The 7,853-nt window shown below is 36.6% G+C and overlaps 2 pseudogenes; both read right to left on the bottom strand.

Annotated features, from left to right (window-relative positions):
- LOC104783814 lies at positions 3,689-6,589 on the bottom strand (annotated as a pseudogene).
- On the bottom strand, positions 6,552-7,371 carry LOC104783813 (annotated as a pseudogene).

Below are 7,853 nucleotides of genomic sequence, written 5' to 3'. Positions count from 1 at the left end.
AAAACTAAAACATTTAACTCTTTTAACTTGGAAAGAAAACACAAATTGTAAGGATTAACTATGCAAATAAAGATGATTTTTAGGGTAAAAAACAAAACGTACTTCAAAAATGTATATATCGATGATAAATACTTTTGAGCGTGAGAATGCAACGAATGCTTCATCTAAATATACACTAGGTTCAGACCCGCACGTATGTGCGGGGTTATATTTATAAACCAATTTATTTTAGTATTTATAGTCAAACTCATATTAATTGAGATTTTAGTTTGATTTTTGGTTCAGTTTATTAATGTTTGAAAATTTGTAATAATAATGGTTTCACCAATATTTTTTAAATTTGGAACAACATAATGGTTGGACTCACAACAAACTAAATCAGATAAATGATTGGTTAGATTCTATTAAATTTGTGAACTATCAAATCAAATATATAACCGCTAACAACGATGAAAACCCGTTTAAGACAAATATGAATATTTAGGGGTGGATGTAATTCTCTTTCTGTTTTGTCATGTTCCATCATGTCCTACACCTGTTCTCAAATTTCTGTTGCATAAAAGAAAACATTCCAAATATGGGACATTCTGAATATGAGACAAATTTGTATTTTTGATAGAAAACAAGATGGGACCGAATGAAAACATACATTCTCAAACTCCCGTATGGAATAAACATAAATATAATTGATAATATATTTATATATCATATCTTATAATAAAAATATTACAAAATTATTTGACTTCTTTATTCTTATTATTTTATATATAGTTGTAACATCCGTGAACCGAAATCCCGGTTTGGGAGTTGCATCGGTCGATGCAGATGGTGCATCGGTCGACGCAGGTTCAATTTTCTGCGTTTTGACTTAAGTTAAACGTTGTGTTTTGGGTTAGGAAACCCTTAAGTCGGGTTTTGTCTCATTCGACGGATTTGGCCGTTTTTGAGNCATCGGTCGATGCAGATGGTGCATCGGTCGATGCAGGTTCAATTTTCTGTGTTTTGACTTAAGTTAAACGCTGCGGTTTGGGTTAGGAAACCTTTAAGTCGGGTTTTGTCTCATTCGACGGATTTGGCCGTTTTTGAAAGAAAAGGTTCTTGAGGATTTTGGGTGATTTGAGACTGTTCCTGTAGAGATCTGTAGTTGGGATCGCTGTAGGAGCTTCCTGGAAGTGTTTTCTTGTTAGACTTGTTAGCTGGGATCTGTGTATTGTTAGACTTGTTAGATTGGTAATTGGGACGTTAGGAAGCTTTCTTGTGGCTTGGGATCGAGTTTTGTGGTTGTAGGAACGAAGATCCGGCGAGAAGCTTCGGAGAAACACGGTGCTCGGCATTGCATCGGTCGATGCAAGTGCGAGGACGGCGCGTAAAACTTTAGGGTTTTCGTGTTATGTCGAGCATGCGTCGGTCGATGCAGTGCGAGTGTTGGTCGATGCAAGTGTGACTTGCATCGGTCGATGCAACCTTTGTGTCGGTCGATGCATCCCCATATGGTGTTGGTCGATGCATGTTGGTGTCGGTCGATGCAGAGTCCTAGTTTGTCGTTTGTTGTTTGTTGATTGTTGTTTGATGGTTAGAGATGACTCTATTGCTTGTGTGTATAGCCCAGTAGATGGAAGGATTGCCTTACTGAGTATTTATTAAATACTCATGCATTGCAATATCTGTTTATGGTGCAGGTAAAGGCAAGTGCAATCGTGGAATCAAGGTGATGAAGAGGAGGATGTTCTAAGGATTCGGTCTGATGTTGTCTGGCATTGCTAGGTTGCTAAAGTTGGGTCATTAGAACATTGCTAGGTTGCTGGTTCTATGTTTCTTGTTGTTTGATTATTGGATATTGTTGATGTCATATTTATTGGTTATATTATTGGATATTATTGGATATTGATATTGGTTATTCCGCTGATGATTGTGATTTTGATTAGGTGGCTAGTGGGTATGACACCACTAGTTGTAGTTTATTTATTATTATAGTATATCTATATATTTATTATTTATTATTAAAAAAAACGAGTCGGGTCTTTTCAATGGTTCACCTATATTAGATTATTTTTTTTTTGTTTTAATATTTTTAACTGTTCTAGAACATATTTTATATATCTTTTATTTTTTATGCTAGTTCAATTGAAAATAGTAAGATTTATTTGAGAAAATTTAATGTATTTTATCATGTAATAACATGTCAAAAATTAGAATTATTTATTTAGTATGTGTAAACATATTTATTTAGTATAACATCAGTAACCCAAATTTTTGTCATTTTGGTTTTTGGTTCAGTTTCATGTTGGTTCATGAATATTTGGGTGTTTCAGTGTTAATCAGTACTTTAAGACTTGGATCAGACCAGCGGTTGGCCTGGAAACGATTAAAAATAAGTTATAAATGAGAGAACGTAGGCGTGAACTGACCTTAACGTACTGGCAAATAGTAAGTCTAATTGTAGAATGCACCATCACACCAGTGGCCAGTGGTACGAATGTAGGGATTTGGCTAATGGGTTGGCCAGTTGTGGCCCAATGGTTTACAAAAAAAAAAGAGAGAACATAGGCATGTATATTTTATCATCAGATTCCGATAGATGAGGCATATATGAAGAAGACTGCATTCAGGATGAGGTATGTGCATTATGAGTTTGTGGTGATGCCTTTTGGGTTGACTAACACACCAGCAGCGTTTATGAGATTGATGAACAGCGTGTTTCAAGAGTTTCTAGACGTGTCTATCATCATTTTCATCGACGACATCCTGGTTTATTCCAAAATTCCTGAGGAGTATGCAGTGCAGTTGAGGGCAGTTCTGGAGAAGCTGCGAGAGCAGAAGTTGTTTGCTAAGCTGAGCAAGTGTAGTTTCTGACAGCGTGAGATGGGTTTTCTGGGTCATATTGTTTCTGCAGTGAGAGTTTCTGTAGATCCAGAGAAGATTCAGGCTATCAGAGATTGGCCTAGACCACATAATGCCACTGAGATCAGGAGTTTATAAATATTAATGTTGGATGATTAATATAACTGAACTACAAGTTCTCCTTATGGAACTGAAACTTGGTTCACCAAATACCGGTACACCTACTCCGCAATGCTAAAAACGTGATTTTGAACCAACATTTTGCGACTATTTTGCTACTAAATTTTGCGACCCGCCGAAAATGTCGCAAAATAGTCGCCAAATTTACGACTACACAAGCAACTACCATTTAGTCGCTAATTTAGCGACTATTTTGCGACAAACGTTTGCGACCTGCCGAAAATGTCGCAAAATAGTCGCCAAATTTACGACTATTCTTATTTCGTCGCGTTTTAGTCGCCATTTAGCGACTAAGTTATTTTGTCGCAAATTAGCGACTAAAAAGTGACTATGTAAGAATAGTCATAAAGCAGTCGCGAATTAGTGGGTAGTTAGTCGCTAAATTTAACGACTACGAATTTAGTGGCCGATCGTAGTCGTAAAATCCGTGTTTTCTTGTAGTGAGTCCCCTTTTATTTACACTCTTCTTCTCTCCTATTTAGATTATAGAAAAGTTCAAGTTGTTGTCTCAGCTTTTCAATTTGGAACCTCTTCAAAGTAGTTATAATGGATTTTAATCATTGGTTTATTAGTAGCTACATTTATTCAAAACATGAGTTGCTTATGCGTTATAGTAATTTACTAATGAGTTTATAAATATTAATGTTGGATGATTAATATAACTGAACTACAAGTTCTCCTTATGGAACTGAAACTTGGTTGTAGTTTTCCTAGAGAAATCTTGAGCCGGTCTCTTTAACTCTCCTATGATGCATGTATTACCACACTAGAAAACCCCTACAAACATAACAAAAAAATGTAAAATCAATCACTAGAAAGATTTATGATATAGTTTATAAAATTGTTGTAATAGTGACATACCAACTCGTTGATTGACGTGGTTGACAGCGACATGCTTGAAGACCCTACGCCAATCGGGTCGAGTTCTGACCCGAGTGCCCGAAACGATGTCAATGCCGCTCTTGGCGTGGTGCAATGACTGCAACATCATGATTATTGCTGACCTCGCGTCTCCTTCCTCATACACGCTCGTGCAGTAATTATGTAGTTCAATCATCCCCTCGCTATCATACTCAGCTACCTCGTTCATGACCTCACCGAACCATTCTAATGATCCCTGCTCTCTTGTTACCCAATAGAAATAAGCTCGTTTTGTGGCAACGTAGTTTTTTATGGGGACATTGTGGTACTGCCTTGTTGGATGGATTTCTGGTTCTTGATGTTGTTAAGGACGTCCCTCCGATCCCTAGACCTACCAGAAGCAGTACATCGTAGTTCCGGTAATCTTGTTGCGGTGCACCATATGGACCATCGATTAACAGCCTTGGAAACCTTTCCATGCATGTAAACTGATCATATAGTAAACTACTTTTTTCTTTCTTTGTGAAGTTGCACTTCTTTCATATGCTCTGTTTTCTTAAAAATAATTAGGCAACTAATAAATAAAATACCTGGTTATGTTATTGGCTTGACATATGTCAGCTATGAAGAGGCCACTTTGACTTGTTGAGGGTTGTAAATTAAATAATCAAAACAAGCTATAACGCTAATTCAAGTGTATATCATTAATTCCATACATGTTACTCTTGAAAACTAACCTTCAAAAATATGGATTTGAGTTGCGATGTCCAGTCGCCGAGCGTACGGATATGAATGCTGAGGTAATCGTCTCCAGAAGCAGAAGTAATTGAAAACGGATGCCTAAACAATTTAAAGAGAGGTTTTGTTACCAAAAATAATGAAGTTTAAATCTTATGATTATAACTGTTTGGTATTTGTTAATTACCATTGTAATGGTGAGACGTCAGAACAGTTAACATATATGTACTGCCCACTTTGTGTACTTGAACCCTTTAGGCTTCGACATGTAAAGTGAAAGTACATTTCCTGGATATACTGCAACCTAAAACTTAAATTAATTTAATGTTTTGTAGGATGCATTTGGATTTGATAATTTTTATTACTAGAGTTCCTATAGAACTTCCCATTTCCATTTTCGAACAGAAAACTTAATATTTTCAACAGATATAGAGATACCTTTAAGATCTTTAATTTACAGCCTTGGCACCTGGTCTAAATGCACGAATCAATCGTTCAGATGCATAGAGTAGTACGGGAACAGCCAGATACATCCACGTCTATACCAATGTTTATACTTTAACGATGCTTTCATTAAAAGTATATATTATGATCTTTTAGTATAATTTTCTGAATTAAAATTCCATGCATGATTAATGAAGACGTAAAAAAAAAAATCAGGTACGTACTGTCTTGTGGTACCATTCCGTACAGAGATAAACAAAGTAGCCATGCACGATTAGAAGCACATAAACGATGACAAACAAATGGTGGGAGTACCAAAACGCATTGAACCGTTTCAACGATTTTGGTAGGTTCGCCCGGTTCCGTCTGAACCACGACTGGGCCAAGACGTAGGCCACTACCATTAGAACCACCATAATGACACCGGTCCACCCATCTGTTGCTTTCATGAACCATCCGTAATTGTCAGGCCTCTCTTGTCTCCAAAAAACTTTTTCAGTAGCTTAAACTCTACATTTTTTGCATGCAGCAAACGTGGGAAATTACATGCCAGGTTAGATATGGCGTGTAAGCATATTCCAACCGCGATCCCAAACGCAATAACCTGCTTGGATCAAAAGAATTAAGCAAAAACCAAATTGTTATGATCANTTTTTTTTTTTTTTTTTTTTTTTTTTTTTTTTTTTATTTATTATGAGAAGATATATATAATTTATCTTGTGGAAATTGATATTGTCATCAAATGGAACAACGGACCCAATAAGCTTGGACTTGGTCCTTAGCCAAGTGATAGTGTTCCTACAAACATGCAAGAGAATAAGAGCCATGTTGAATTTAAAGGTTTCTGCAATGCCTTTGGCCATGGAAACACAATAGCCCAGGCACCTCGAACACGGTTCTGCGTTTATACTGAAGAAATTTCCAAGTGAAGAGAGCCATGCAAATAAATATCCACAATGTCAGCACCCAAATCCTTTTCCAATTTTCCATGAAGAAGTAAGATATATTCCTAGCAAATCTTTTCAGCGGGTTCCGATCTTTTGTTGGTATGAGCTTCTGGCTTAAAATCTTGTTGAGTGCACGCTTGTTCGCGGACGATGGACTGTTGTTTGAGCTTCTGGCTTAAAATCTTGTTGAGAAGCAAGGTTTCCAAGTTGTGTAACTGCAAATAAACAATTGCTCTATAGTTTTTGAATGCATTTAAATAACAAAATTGTTGAATATTGATTTTAATGATTTAACCTTTAAACAAAAAAAATCAAGCGCAACCATATAAGTAGATAACAAACCTCTATTATATTTGTTGTCAAAAAAAAAAAAAAAAAACTCAATATACCCAAGGTTGTCGCGATCGAGTTCTTCCATGATCAAGGCAGCATATTCATCTGCTTTTNAAAAAAAAAAAAAAAAAAACCTCAATATACCCAAGGTTGTCGCGATCGAGTTCTTCCATGATCAAGGCAGCATATTCATCTGCTTTTTCCTTAATCTTTGATCATTTGTTAGCCACAGCACTTAGAGCAATTATCTACAATTAAGCCGAAACAAAATTCAATTTGTTTTTATATTATTAATTTCTTTCTACACATCTCCTCCTCCACTGCTTATCCCTAATACGTAGGCCACGCGCCGCCGCCTTGAGAGCCGTCAATTCCTCCAATATCATTGTAATTCCACCATTGAATTTCGTCTTTGGTCTCCGAGATCGAATCAAGTATTTCCTGCATCTCTACGATCTTGCTTGCAGCTCACTCTCCTCCGAGCTTCTCTGATCGACAGATCTAAAACAGGGACGGAGTCGAGTTTCAGAAGCAGATACATTAGAATCTCGTTCATCCTTAGACGTTCCTTCTCATCGGTTCTAATGGCGTCTACCGTCTCTTGTCGTTGGATCATGCTATGTACACGATTTGCTTCTAGGTTGATGGATGAGATTGTCTTGTATAAGTTTCGAATCCTGTAAGAACGGTATCCAGACTGGATCCTCGCTGCTGCTGCGGCGGAGGAGGAGTTAGTCTAGACGGTGGATTTCGCCGCCGGTGATGGAGTTTTAATCGGGATTTGTTTGGTTGATGGAGCTGGAGGGGTATTATGGTTATTATAAAAGTATGGATTACGGTGGTGGTTATTGCCGACGATAAATTTTTTTTTGACATTTTAATTTTTTTTCTTTCTGTTTTTGATACACAGGAGGGGAAATTTTCTGACGATGGTCCTTATTGACTCATATAAACTCACTATTAATAAGAGTAATTAAAGACCAAACTATTCAAAGTTTTTGTGACCGACAATTACTAAAGGAAACATTACTTACCAGTTACCACTCGATGATAATCGCTTTTATATAGAAAATTATTAATATTTTGTTGTCTTTCTTCATAAGAGAAAATATTCAATTACATATTACACGAATATCGAAAATATTTTAAGAATTATTAAAGCATAAAGTAGAATATAAGAGGTGCTTTAGCAAAAAATAAGATCTGAGAGCGATTCTAGGGTTAGAAAGACGGCGAGCAGGATGCCATTATGGAAGATATTGTTGGATATGTTTCTCAAATGGGCTTTAATTACCCAACTTTGGTGTTGTCGTGTATTGTGTTTTGACAAAGTCTTTCTTCCTCAAAGAAAAAATTGAGATCGACAGTTTTGCTTGAGGTCGGTTGTAACTGGTAGAGAGATGACTGAAATTTCGGAGGGGAAGTTTGATTTTGTGGTATAAAGACATGAACCCAGCCTTCTATTTTGAGATGAAAAAGAACTTCTTCTCTTTTCTACTTCTTCGTCTT

The sequence above is a fragment of the Camelina sativa genome, chromosome 4, assembly GCF_000633955.1.
Source record: "Camelina sativa cultivar DH55 chromosome 4, Cs, whole genome shotgun sequence".
Classification (NCBI taxonomy): Eukaryota; Viridiplantae; Streptophyta; class Magnoliopsida; order Brassicales; family Brassicaceae; genus Camelina; species Camelina sativa.
Note: the sequence above shows the minus strand (reverse complement) of the source record. Positions and strands in the feature narration are given on the sequence as shown.